The sequence below is a fragment of the Acomys minous genome (assembly GCF_964271855.1).
Source record: "Acomys minous genome assembly, chromosome: 4".
In the NCBI taxonomy this organism is placed as follows: Eukaryota; Metazoa; Chordata; class Mammalia; order Rodentia; family Muridae; genus Acomys; species Acomys minous.
The window spans coordinates 133330534-133344684 of record NC_140486.1 but is presented as its reverse complement, the minus strand read 5'-3'; the positions used below and the strand labels follow the sequence as shown (position 1 = coordinate 133344684).

The following is a 14151-nucleotide window of genomic DNA, read 5'->3' as shown; positions in this document are numbered from 1 at the left end:
AGTGTCCACAATGGAAACTGGTCTATAGTTTTCCTCTCTTGTACTTTTGTACTTGTTTCTGGTATGCAGGTTAAGACTGAGCTAGAGAGTGTTCATTCTGCTTTTAGTTTTGAAAGTAGAGAAAGAACACAAAGTCGGGCTGGGGTATTCAGCCTACAGGACCACCTGCAGTGACCCACTGGTTTTAGCAAGCCCCCATCTTCCAAAGGTTCCACAACCCTCTCAAACAGCACCACCAGCTGAGGACCAATGTTCAAACGTAAGCCACAGGGGACATATCACATTCAAACCACCACACTTCATGTTTTCTGTTTTCTTCCTATTGTATTCACAATTTAGCATACTTTTGGCATAAGTAGATGTTTAGTAATACGTATTGAATGAATTAATAAAATAAACTGTAGAAGTGGTGGTCTGGTGTTGGGGAACACTGTTTATTCTAAGGTATTTTTCTACCAGTTAGCATTTGGAGACTGTCATTTCATTGTTGTATCCGTGCATTCTCAGCCATGTTTCTTGAGAGACAGGGGGAGGTTACTCACCTTTGGAACTGGCATGGCCGATGAGTATTTACCTGTGACTACTCTGTTGGCCGTTCTTGATTTCCAACTTAGCTGACCTGTAAATGAGACCCTGAACTGAGAAACTGACCCAGTTTGGCCTGTGGGCATGCCGATAGCTGGCTTTTTACTATTTTGTTGGTTCTTTCTTCTGTCCTTTATCCTCACCTTGTCTTCTTCCCTTTCAACCTCCTAACACTAGACAGGTGAGAAAAAAGCATAGAGAGGATGGTGGGCATTATTGTTCGACTATTTCCTGTTAATTAGGGGAGTTGAGCTCCCTGGGGCAAGTTCAATCTGTCAGGATATCTAATTTCTTCTTTGTCCTCCTTGTCCTCCTCATTGTCTTCCTCGTCCTCCTTGTTGTCCTCCTCATCCTCCTCATCCTTATCCTTGTCCTCGTCCTCCTTGTCCTCCTTGTCCTCGTCCTCCTCGTCCTCCTCGTCCTCGTCCTCATCCTCGTCCTCGTCCTCCTCCTCCTCCTCCTCCTCCTCCTCCTCCTCCTCCTCCTCCTCCTCTTCTTCTTCTTCTTCTTCTTCTTCTTCTTCTTCTTCTTCTTCTTCTTCTTCTTCCATAGTTACTTAACAAGCCACAACCAACAGCAAACAACAACCAACCAACTGACAACCCATCCCACCTCTCAGGGCCCTAGCATTTATATGCCCTCTGAAAAGTCCACAGAATTCCAAATGTTAACACAATTGTGGAAACTATCTGCAGCTGGCGAAATCATGCTCTTGCTAGAGCATGAGGAAAATCACAGTCAGCTACTATGAAGCAGCCCAATATCCTCACAGCTGGAATTAAACAAAAACATATTCTTATAATATTTCTGTCTTATTTTAAAGAAACCAAAATTCTCAAACTGTCACTACGCATGTCTATGGATCATTTTCTTGATTGTAGTAGAATTATTATTCTATGGAATTATAAATGATATCGGCCATCTACCATAGGATAAACAAATTAGCATTACTGACCAAGGCAAACATCTTGGTTTACCCCCACCCCCACCCCGGGAAGTAGAGCTGTGATACAACTTTAGATAAAACTAAAGATAAAAGTCACATCTTTAAAAAGTTGCATATGTTTTACTCAAATCATTGGGGTTAGATGAGTGTTTGTGTTCTCACCATTTGTTTACTGAGGAGATAGTAACAGCTGAGTTTTAATAATCAGAGTTAGTGCAAGGACTATAAATTTCTCTAATTCCATCACAAATGCCATTCAATAAAAAGTGTTTCTGGGTGTATGCAAGATTGCAAGGATAGACCATGTGAATCAATGGACAGATTTTTCACTATTGTTGTTTTCATGACTGCTGTTGTCCAATTGCCTCTTGCATTCCTAAAACAAGACAGTATCCTGGTCCTTACTAGCACTTTCTACCATGTTACACTCTGGTAGGGACGGGCAGATTTTATTTTTCAAATCTTAGTTAAGTGTATACCAAACAGTAGCACCTAATCCATGTTCAGTATCATAGTTACAAGGGCATCTGGGAATTACAGTTTACATATCACCAGGAAAATTAAGGAAGAATTAAAAACAAACAGACAAGCAAGCAAAAAACAAACCAACAGAATCTATTTTATAGTCTTCCCAGGTCATTTGAAGGCAAAATTAAATTGATTACCAGAAGATTACTTCAGGCACCCTATAGGTGTACTGTAGATAACCTTTGAAAACAGAGTTGGATTTCCTTTTGCAAAATCGAGCTCATATATTTTCACTTCTCTGCTTAGTTACCTTTGCAGACATATCTGAAACCTCTCCTCAGCTCCACTGCAGGCGTCCCGGAGTACAGTGCAAGGAAGCAAGCATCTCAGGCCCCTGTGAAAGGCCTGTGACTGTTTTTTGCCTTTTATAAGCTACACACAGCTGCCTTTTCTCACCCTTTCTCTCCTGTTTTTCATTTCGTTTTTGTAATCCTTTAAAGATATAAAAACTATTCTTCATTTGAGGGCAACACAGAAGAAGCCACTGTTACTCATTTGCTAATTCCCAATCTAGAGAAAGGATTACTTTACCTTGAACTCTGTTACTTCAGTTGCTTAAGTTTTTCTCGTCCAAAAGTCGTTATTGTGAGGAAGTGCTTCTGTTTCCAGGACAACCAGGAATCAAGCCTCCACAGTGCACTGTCAGCTGCGTGCTCTGCTCCAGTGCGCATTCCCAGCTTCTTTCTCTTCTTACTTCATACAGAGTCACCAGCAGGGCAATGTCTTCAGTCTTCTTATCCCTCTTTGTTTCTCCAGAGGGAGAAAGAGATATATAAACATCCCCTGGAATTCAGTGGCATCAAGTGTTCTATTTTCACGGGTAAATTCTGATGCATTGTCTCTTAATAGATAGTACTTATTTTCTAATCAACGTTAACTAATTCTGTACACCCCAAATAGCCAGTACTATAAAGGGTCACAGGCTAAACTATATGTATCTATCATAAAAGAGAAATCATATTTTTATTCTCCAAGAAAATTTACAAACTAAAATTCACCATATTGCAATAAGTTATTTGGGTGGTGGCTTAACCCTTCTGCTAAAATATCACAACCCGTCTGAAACAATGGGTCATAATAGGAGGCTACTTAGCAAAAAAAAAAAAAAAAAAAAAAAAAAAAAAAAAAAAAAAAAAAGAATGCTACTGAAATGGCCTAGATATGAATTAGTCATTGAAGTGTTAGTGACTACAGGCAGAATATGAATTCTTCAAAGTCATGAGAAATCAATAGAGCCTATTAAATCCCCATTTTTAAAATATTGCAGATGCGCATGCTTAAATTGACACTTTGAAAAACTTTTAAAGATCAATTCAAACTCTCAGCATGATGGACAATCTTTAATAAGGATACAAGACCAAGAGCAGCTAGCAATATGCCAACTGATCTAGTTGTCTGAGAAATAATTTTCTTTTTCTAACATGATCAGAGAAACAAAGCTCTTTTAGGAAATCAACAAATTCAGTTCAGTATCAGATTTTCAAAACTACAGACACTAAAGAGTTCCCTAAACATGCCTAGGGCTATTGTATATCCACTTCCAGAGGGAACCCCTGTCTTTTTTCTAACCACTACAAGATATTCCTAATGGTGTTGGGTAGCACACATTCTTAGCATCTATGTTAAGGTTGGAATAATTTTTCCTCTTAAAAATAACACACTAAACCAATTAGCTTTCCTAAATTGAATTAACCTAATAGCATTCAAAAACTGACAAATACAATCTGCTTGCTTTAAGACAGAAGTGGATAAGTCAACAGAATCATATCTCTAGTCAGGTCCAAATCAAGTTATAAAAGTCTGACTAAACAGTGAGTGCAGGAATAGGTTATGATCAGTATGCACAGTCACACTGATCGCAACTGTAAGCAGCACTGCCTTTCCAGCAGGGGGATGTAAAAGTTTAGTGCTGCAGAACTTCTTCCCATGTGTGGTAGAGGGATGGTTTCCTCTGACACGCATGGCTCCCTCAAGCCTTTGCCTGTTTTGTTATGTTCCTTGTAGTCACAGGAAACAGCTCTTTTTATTTTTATGTTAATTTTGTGCACGTTACCTTTAATGCTTTTTGCCTTTCTGTTGCTTGTTAGAAATCTGTACCAAAGTTAATGAGGCAAAGGTCTTTGATTTTTTTTTAAATGGAGATTTGCAAACATTTTTTGTTATTTTTTCATAGAAGTACTTCCTAGTGATGGATAATAACAAAAAATATGTAAAAATGAACACATTTTATTTATTTGAACCATTAATAAAATAAAAAGATGGGGAGCTAAAGTACACTTCCACAAATTTTCATTGTGAAATATGCTCTGTTTATAATCTCTGCTGAACCTTTGGATACCACGCACTTAGGTTAGAATAAAACTGATGTCTCACTATTGTTAAACAAATGCTGTCGTCACTCGGTAACCACAGAGAGAAGCTGGCGTTGCTGCAGTTACACACTTGTGTGGTCAGTTTCCTTTCGCATTGAATCAGAGATGGCCCTGAAACTTGCTGTCAGTGCTGCACGAGCTAGGAAATGAAGTCATAAATGGCTTGCAGGGTTTGACTAACTCTCTTGTCATAAGCTCTCTGAAAGGATCCAGCTGTGAGTGAAAGCTCAAGCCAGGCAAGCAGTTAGGCTGTGTGGGAGTAACACAGATGCAGGACACAACCTGTTGTGCTTCCACTCAACTGTGGGTAAGCTGAGAAGTGAAGATGTTGTTATAAACCTTTAGGCCAATTAAAATTTCAGCTATTCAGTGAAGCCGATAACCTAAGTAAAAACCATCCTGTACTTCCCACATAAATTTTTTTTTTTGAGCACAGGTCACAGGAAAATTGTTTATTAGCACAGTACATACCTGCTACTATCCTATACATAGATATTTCTAGCAGAAACATACTGTTTATTTATTTATTCATTTTTACATAGGCATATATTTTATTTTAAAAAATAGATTATCATGTAACTACACTTCATGTGTTTAAAATACATACATATTCATGTACCTAGATATGAGCTTTCCTTTGGATTTGTATGTAAAATTCTTTTTTTTTTTTTTTTTTACCATTTTTTAATTAATTTATTCATATTACATCTTGATTGTTAGCCCTTCCTCTGTTTCCTCCCATTCTTCCCTCCCACATAAATGTTAAGCCACTGAGTTTGGGTTGTTTTGTTAAACCGCAATATGTAACCAAAGCACAGAGGGCAACATATGTCTGCGCATGCGCATGCGCATGCGTGCGTGCGTGCGTGCGTGCGTGCGTGCGTGCGTGCGTGCGTGTGTGTGTGTGTGTGTGTTACTTCCTAAGCATCATCTAACATCTTTTTTTTTCCTTTTGAGACAGAATCTCTTATAGGCCTGGAACTCACCAAGTATAGTAGTAGATTGGCTGACTAGCAAGCCCCAGTGATCAGCCTCCCAATGATGGTAAAAACAAGCATGTCTGCCATCACACCTGTTTTCCCCCTTCTAATACTGGTTCTGGGGGTTAAACTCATGCCTTACCTACTGAGTTATCTGTCCAGACTCCCATTCTTGACTTCTAAATATATTTTACACTTAAAATTTGGTGAATTGATATTCTTGCTATTTTTGTCTTATATCAATTATCAGAAAATCTGAATGAAGATGTGTATTCATGTATTTCACTCATAAAACTGATATTGAATAATGAGAAAGGTTATTTTTGAGAAGTGACAATGGTTCTCAACATTTCAAGTATATATTTTGATTTACATTAACTGCTGTCAAGGTAATAATATAATTTTGAGGCTTGTGTATACTGAGCATCCAAGGTAATAAAGTCTGGCTTTCAAAGAGAGAAAAAGAAAATTTAAACAACTCAATGAGAAAATGGTTTACCAAAAACAAGGGTGGTGCAGAGTGTTGCTTCAGGGTCAATATGTATGTTGGCAACTGATGATTAATGCATCCTTGTACATCAATTTCATGGATGTTAATCCAATTTGTGGGGAGAATGAAAGATTCTTGTGTGATAATGAGCCTCACGGATGTGTGTCATGATAGTGTAAGGAGAGTTATTTCTCCAAAGTTCATAGAACTAAAGAATCTACACATTTGTTATTAACTTCATAAACAGGGCTTGTGTCTTACTGAGGGTTTCTTTTTCTTTGATGAAACACCCTGACCAAAGCAACTTGGAGAAGCAAAGGGTTTACTAGGTTACATAGGCCATGTCACAGTCCACTGAGGGAAGCCAAGGCAGAACTCAAAAATAAGACAAGAAGCTGAAGGCAGAAGCTTATGCAGAGGTCATGGAGGGGTGTTGCTGCTGCCTTGCTCCTTGTGGCTTGCTCAGCCTGCTTTCTTATAGAATCCATGGCCACCACAACAACTGCTGGTTAAGAAAATGCCTGTAGGCCTGCCTAGTGCCTGATTTTACAAAGGCATATTTTTTTCTCAGTTGAGATTTCCCCCTCCTAAATCATTCTAATCTGTGTTAAGTTAGCATAAAATTAGCCGGCATAGCTTGTTAGGTAACAATTGAGTGGAATGTAGTGGCTGGGAGGTCAAGGTCTATTCCTCCAATACTCTACTAGGATCCTTGTGCTAGAGTTTAGTTATGTAGTTTAATTTATTAAATCTAAAGACATATTTCATAATTACTCAGTGTCACTGAACATATAATCAATAGTGAATGTTTCTTGATTCTTTAGGTGAGTATAGGAAAACCTAATGATAAGCTGTCAGTTTCTTTCTTTTGTGTGATTCCTTTAAGGAATTTTTCCAATAATGTGCAGAGCATATGTGAAGTAAATGACCAGGTGGTATTAGGAAGTGAACATTAAAGTTTGCTTGTTTGTTTTTTTTTTTTTTTTCTGAAACAGGGTTTCTTTGTGTAGCCTTGCCTGTTCTGCTCTCACTTTGTAAACTAGGCTGGCCTTGAACTCACAGAGATGCACCTGCCTCTGCCTTCCAAGTGTTGGGATTACAGACTTGTGCCTCCATGCCTGGCATTAAAGTTCATTTAAAAATTATTTATTATGTATGCAATATTTTGCCTGCATGTACACCTGCAGGCTAGAAGAGGGCAACAGATCTCATTACAAATGCTTGCTGGTTGCTGGGAATTGAAGTCGGGACCTTTGGAAGAGCAGCCAGTGTTTTTGACCTCTGAGCCGTCTCTCCCGCCCCCACAGTTTGTTTTTTGAGGAGTCAATGGTTAGAATGGCGAAGAAGAAACAGTAACAAAGGACGAGGCAGGGAGAGCATTAGGAGAAGGAGTGCTGAGGGCAGGATCCCATGTCCTTCCTGCGCACGGCTGTGTATTCAGTCTGACTGTCCAATGAGCATATGTCCTATGATTATTTTAAAATGTCGTCATTGTCTGCTCCCTTCACAAGACTGTAAATTTGGAGAGTAGAAATAAAAACTCATTCATATTTGAAACTTTATACCTACTGTCATCTCAAGTATACAACAGGCACTTTTTAAAACTTCTTAATGTCTTCATTTTATTGTTAAAAAATACCTATTTTTATTTTTTTTATTAAAAAATAAAATCATTCATATTACATCTCAATTGCTATCCCATCCCATGCATCCTTCCATTCCTCCCTCCCTCCCACTTTCACCCCATTCCCCTTTCCTATGACTGTGACTGATGGGGACCTCCTCCCCTTGAATATGATGCTAGGGTATCAAGTTTCTTCTTGGGAGTCTGCTATCCTTTCTCAGAGTGCCATCAGGCCTCCCCATCAAGGGAGCATGGCCAAATAAGGGGCACCAGAGTTCGTGTGAAAGTCAGTCCCCAGTCTCCACTTAACTGTGGAGAATGTTCTGTCCCTTGGCTAGGTCTGGGTAGGAGTTTGATGATGACTGCACATATTGTCCTTGGTTGGTGCCATAGATTGAGCAGAACCCCTGGGCCCAGATCTGCCCATCATAGTGTTCTTCTTGTAGGTTTCTGGGACCCTCTGGATCCATCTATTTCCCTATCTCCTATATTTCTTCCACCTTAAAAAATACCTATTTTTCTTATGTTACTATAACAGTTTATCTTGGCTACATATAAATGTGTTAGAATTATGGATAAGGTTATAAGATGTTTTAAGAAGAGATATTATCTTATTTCTCCTTAAACCTGGCATATAGGATTAAAACCCTGGAAATGGTCAGTGATTGAATGGGAAGTAAACAATAGGCCTTTAAAAAAACTGTTTTATTAATCAATGATGGCCACATTTAAACCTTTAAACTTTATAAAACATTGGAATTGTTGCAACAAATGGTACAGAAGACAAGAGGCTCCTGATTTACAAATATTGTTGTCATAGTTATTTCTGGTTGCCTAGAAACAAAATATGAAGTTATATGCAGCTCTACAGGCTTATACTGATTTTTTTTTCTATGCAGAGGTCAGCTCACTTCTTTGGATTCAGAATGCATCTACTCTGAAGAGCCTCAGAAACTGTCTTTTATAGTTTCACGTTTGAGAGGTCTGGCTTTGTTTCCTCACAGCATTGGCATGTGTGTTTAGCTAGAGAAAGTAATTCCTGCTAAGTGAATGAGAGGACCAACTGCAGGTCAAGGGCACCATCCCAGTGGTGGGTAGCACATCTTTGCCTGATGCTGATGGGCAAGTTGCAGGATGTTCCTTTAGAACTCATCATCACACATTGTGTGGTGATTTGAACAAAATGCGCCCCCTTGGACTCACCCGGGGGCGTGGCCTTTATGCAGGAAGTGGGGTTTGAGGTTTCAAATACTCAAGACAGGCTCAGTGTGTGTGAAATGGGAAAAAACAGAACACTGATATTTGGTGTCTCATAAGTCTGTGTTGCCAAAATAAGGGATAGTTTTGGCCTGCCGATGAACAACCTACGGGTGAGTAGAGGCAGTGTGTGGGGCTGTTTAACTTCTAGTTGGAGGTGCCATTTTCTGCTCTTGTTATTTGTGAGCAAACAGACACTCAGTATGACAGTAAAGAGTCTCCGCTGTATTCTGGCCTCAGACATTATATATAAAAGAGAGCTCATTTTGTCCTTATGGAAATGTGAAAGGCTGATCTGATGATTTTGTATATTTTACATAGCTTCAGGAGAACAAGAAAGGTTATAAAGAAAAGCAAAAAGAGCTCCGTTTTGAGTGAAGGCAAGAGAAAAGGGGAGCATGTTCAGGGCAATTGACGAATATTTAGCCGCTGTTTTGGATGCAGCTGGGAATGGCTTCTCAGGAAGAGTTTGTTTATTTCTCAGAGCTATTTTTCATGTGCCAGCTGACTGTCACACTCACAACATTGCTAGCAGTCAGATTACTTATGTTATTAACAGTCACCAACCAGCACTGAGTGCAATTTAGTGATGATGCAACAGAAATCACTCAAGGGACCAGTTGATAAATGAGGTCTCTTGATGACACCGTCAGTGCAACATTCTTCTTCATTACTGGTGGGAAAGACCTTAATTACAATTCGCATGGGATGAGCACGTACACTTGCAATTATCACAGTCTTGCTACGTCTTTTCTGCATACATCCAAGCCACATCAAAAGAACCTAGGAGACACGGTGTTGTACTACCCAAGATGTGGCAAGTGTCCCAACTTGTGGTTCTCTGAGGGCTCTAGGGATAGCTCAGTGTAGAGACAAGCACAAGGCTCCAAGTTTGATCCCTGAAGAAAAACATAGAACTAAGAGGATCCTTTAACGATTGCTGTATTGGATAGGTATGTGTTAAGATGGTCTGTTCATAGCTGGGTCTGACTGATGACATCTAGATCACGATGTCTGTTATTACTTTTGTTGCCTTCAGAAATTTTATGAGCTGATACCAATCCCTGTTTTTCATGTCCCAGCTGTTTCTTATCAATTACACACACACACACACACACACACACACACACACACACACACACACACACACAAAAGGACATTGTAAGAAACACATCAGTCATTTAGATGGACAGTGCACCCTTCACCTATGCAATGCTTAGTTCTGATGACAGTTGCTGTCTCCTTCAGTTTAATCCTCCTTTCACACCCTAGAGCCAAAATTAAGAGAATCAAAGATGTCCTAAAGCACACAGCTATTTAGCCCTGGGATTTGAGGCTCAGGCTTTTGACCCTGTACTGTTGAGGGTGGCACGTGACTCTAGAGAGGCATGGCGCACTGTGTACTGACCGCCGAGGCTCGAGCAGTCATGCATTTGTTCTCTTCTGCTGGGCTTCCAACTAAGCTTTAACATAAACTGAAGCTGCTTTGTTGGAATATTTAATATTCAGTAAAATGACTTCCACAACAGCAAAACGAGCATTAGAATATTGCCAAATAACATTAAATTATCAATTTACTTTTTTATTTAATTGAAATGTAAATATATATGTTCCCCTATTTCTCCTGTGTCCTACCCTCTTCTCCTTGCCAACTTCACTCCTCGTTCTGATGGAGTAGAAATTTTTCTACTTATATCAATACATCCCCCCAGTATCATTAGATCAACTTTTCTTTTTGTTTTCCTTAATGTTTGTATAACTCATCACAGATAATATAAGCCCTCATCAAATAATGCTTTAAGCCTACATTTGTTCCTTTAACTATTACATCTTTTACTCCCATTTTAATTTCCTCTATACAAACCACCTCTCAGCTGTCTTTTTACTTTATCATAATCCATAATATTTTTTGTAAGCACCCTTAAGTCTTTTTTATTTTATTTCTAAATCTTTGAAAGGCCAAGAGTGAATAAACTCTCTTGATGCTGTCTCTTTATTGTGTTATCTATGACAAAGCTATTAAATGTGCTGTAACGAACCCATATCGTTGTAGCAGCTGCCTTCAACATCTTGGACACAAACACTTTGAGGATATCCAGGGGAATTATTCTTGACATCATATACTAAAATAAATTCATACACACCCAACTGCTTGAAACCACGACATAGTTTTTGCTTACACATGCCTTAATTATTGATATAAGAGGAGCCTAAGCACGGTGTTTTCCCCATTCATGTTTGTGTCCTCTGTGGCCATTTCACTTGACTCTAAGTTAGTGCTCATATTTAGAGCTTTGCCTCAGGTGGACAAACATATCCTTGTATGGTTTTAGCACACTGAAGTTGGAATAAATATGTATTTGCATTGTTCTTGGATTTGTATCCCATTCTTGATTATTTCTAGTCTCATGTTCACAGTAACTACTGTTGTGTGTCATTTCTTTATTACCCAGGGGTGAGATTTCTGCATCATTCTGTTCCTGTGTGGATTTCTAGATCTGTCATGCAGCCAAAGTCCTGAGATTTCCACTCACCTTTCTCCTAGGCTTTAAATTATCATTTGCTGAATCTCATTGTTTTTTTTTTTATGTCCTCTATTTTTTGAAAATTTATTTATTTGTGATTATGTATACAGTGCTCTGCCTGCTTATACACCTGCAGGCCAGAAGAGGGCGTCAGATCATGGTTGTGAGCCACCATGTGGTTGCTGGGAATTGAACTCAGGACCTCTAGAAGAGCAGTCAGTGCTCTTAACCTCTGAGCCATCTCTCCAGTCCCTTTAAAGGATATTCCTTCAAGTAACTCCTTAGGAAAAGGAAAAAGGAATGTAAGTTTTCTACATATGTGTAGACTGAAAATTGATTTATCTAGGTATATATATTATTTGGATTAAAAATCACTTCCTCTTTAATGATATTCTCTTCCCACACTTTTTTTTTTTGCTGAGATTTCTCTGTGAAAACTTTGATATTCAATGTGAGGAAACTTCACAACATCACACCTAACTATATAATATATTCTTATTAGTTTGGTCAGCTCATGAGAGACATGTTACTGTATTTGACTCTGAAAAGGCTGTTTTTGTTTTCTTTTTAAGACAGAATACAGGGTGTGTGTGTGTGTGTGTGTGTGTGTGTGTGTGTGTGTGAGAGAGAGAGAGAGAGAGAGAGAGAGAGAGAGAGAGAGAGAGAGAGAGAGAGAGAGAGAGGTGTTCTGGTTGTCTTGGGGAAGTGCATGGACGTATATGTGTGTTTGTGAATGTGGGTGCTGGTTGTCTCAGAAGTTGCTTTGTGGACCAGGCTGGCCTTGAGCTCCCAGAGATCTGCCAGCCCCTGCTTCAGTCTGCTGGGGTTTAAGGCTATATGCTAATGCCTCGATAAATGATTTTTTAAAACAATTTAATTCATTCCTATCATTTCTTTTTGAAAATTCTACTAGTTCAATGCCATTCCTGTTCTATGTACTAAGTACGCCATTGCTTTCTCCCCTCTCATATTTTGTCTTCATCCTTTTATAATATACTCTAATATTTTATTGGTTTTGACATTTTAGATCTGGAATTTGTAATAACTGTAAATTCTGTTTTCTGTTCCTTACTCATAGCATTCTTTCCTTGCTTTGTGTGAAACATCCTAGTTATCAATGCAGCTCTGAGTAGAGTTTTAATTTTACTTTCCCTGATGTTTATCTCATGGGCCAGTTCATCTTCACTCTATCATGAAGTCTTTCTGAAGAGATCATACTCAACAGTGTGGAGTAGGAGCCAGAGTGGACTATTTCCTAGGCTGTATTCATGTTAACTTGGAAGAGCATGAAGAATCGTGCGAGATTTTTTTCAACTCTCTAGAATGCTGAAGTTTTACTCAGGATACCTGGACCTATATCAGTTGCCTAGGTTACCTGTTCCAAAATCAGCTGCCTAGGTTCTCTCCAGAATGATTTCTCAGTTTTACATTTCTAGAACCAACAAAGTGAGTCTTAGAGGTGCTTTGGAAAAGAGTGACGGCTACAGGGAAAAACCTCATCCCCCTGCACCACTCACGCTACCCACTACCACTGTTTATCCTCCAAGGTTCTCTAGTTCAGTGTGGCAGAGAACTTAGGTTTCCTTGTGCTGTAATATGTGTAATGTGTACTAGCGAGACAGGTGCATAGCTCTTGTTGTTTGACGGCTGTGCCTCCTGTTTGGTTGGCTATTAACATGTACATAACTTTAAAAATACTTAATAGGAATTTAGGAATGAAAATATACAAGCATGTTTTTCTTAAAAAATAAAAACCCTGTATAATATTAATGTCCTATTGCTTCTACAATAAATGGCTGAAACCTCTGTGTATTAAAACAACATAAATTTGTTTTTCCACAGACAAAGGAGACAGGAATTTGAAATCAGGACATCAACAGGCCGTGCTTTCTCCTGAGGATCAAGGTGGGAATTCATTTTGTAGTCTTTCCTAGTGACTGTGTTGGTCATAGTTCTACACCTTCAAGGTCATTAACTTATTCTTGTCCACATAGTCATTTTTGTTCATATAATACAATTATGTTACAAATTCTAGGCATTGGAACATAGTTATCCTTTAGATAGGTACTACTTAGCCTCTCACAGTACAATTTTGGATGAAAAGATTAGTGTAGCCATGGTAATAGGTCTAATTGGTACATGTTTCCTAAGAAACACAGACATTGAATGGTGGACTCATTTTCCTCATGCCAAACATGATTCTCGAAATTGTTTCTGGACGTCCCATTGGCAAAAGATTCCTTTCTGATGACATCTGCCTCAACAAAGACCCATCAAGAGACTGTGAAATCTTTTATTTTCATTAATGAAAGTATGTGTTTATATTGTGAAAAATACTCAAAGAATGACTTACCTTATCCATTTAGTTATCTGGTATCTATCTTTTTATGACATCACTTATCCTGTTTTTTTTCACATTTTATACCCCTGCTTTCTCAGTTTATGCTTCTAGTTTTCCATTGACTGCAAATGGCCACCAGCTGGATTCTATAATGAAAAGATATAGTTCCCATTCATATTACATTACATTGAATGGAACCACCACCAACTGTGTGGTCATTATTTTATAGACCGAGGGACATGCCCGGGATGGGAAGTCCCTTTAGGGTAAGGGATGCCTTACCCTAAAACACATATCTAGTGAATGGAAGATCCATTTAAAAAGTCTACATGTGCCAGACTTCGTAGTCTTTCAACTATAAACCACCATTGAAGCTCTTTGTAATCTAAAAATCTGTAGATTTAAATCTTGCACAAGATTTTTGCTTATCTATGAGTTCATTTTAATAATGTGACTCTAAACACAGCTCAGTCATAAAATTTCAAACATGAAACAGGAAAAAA

General features: G+C 38.6%; 1 long non-coding RNA gene across 1 annotated transcript in view; it reads right to left on the bottom strand.

Annotated features, from left to right (window-relative positions):
* LOC311596374 overlaps positions 1 to 13790 on the bottom strand; it is a 65018-nt gene extending 51228 nt beyond the window's left edge. The window contains exons 1-2 of the long non-coding RNA XR_014778808.1: positions 13661 to 13790; positions 2591 to 2809 (exon numbers count right to left, since the gene is read on the bottom strand). This is a non-coding gene — a long non-coding RNA (uncharacterized lncRNA). The remainder of the gene's footprint in view (positions 1 to 2590; positions 2810 to 13660) is intronic.
* Between the last annotated feature and the right edge of the window lie 361 nt (positions 13791 to 14151).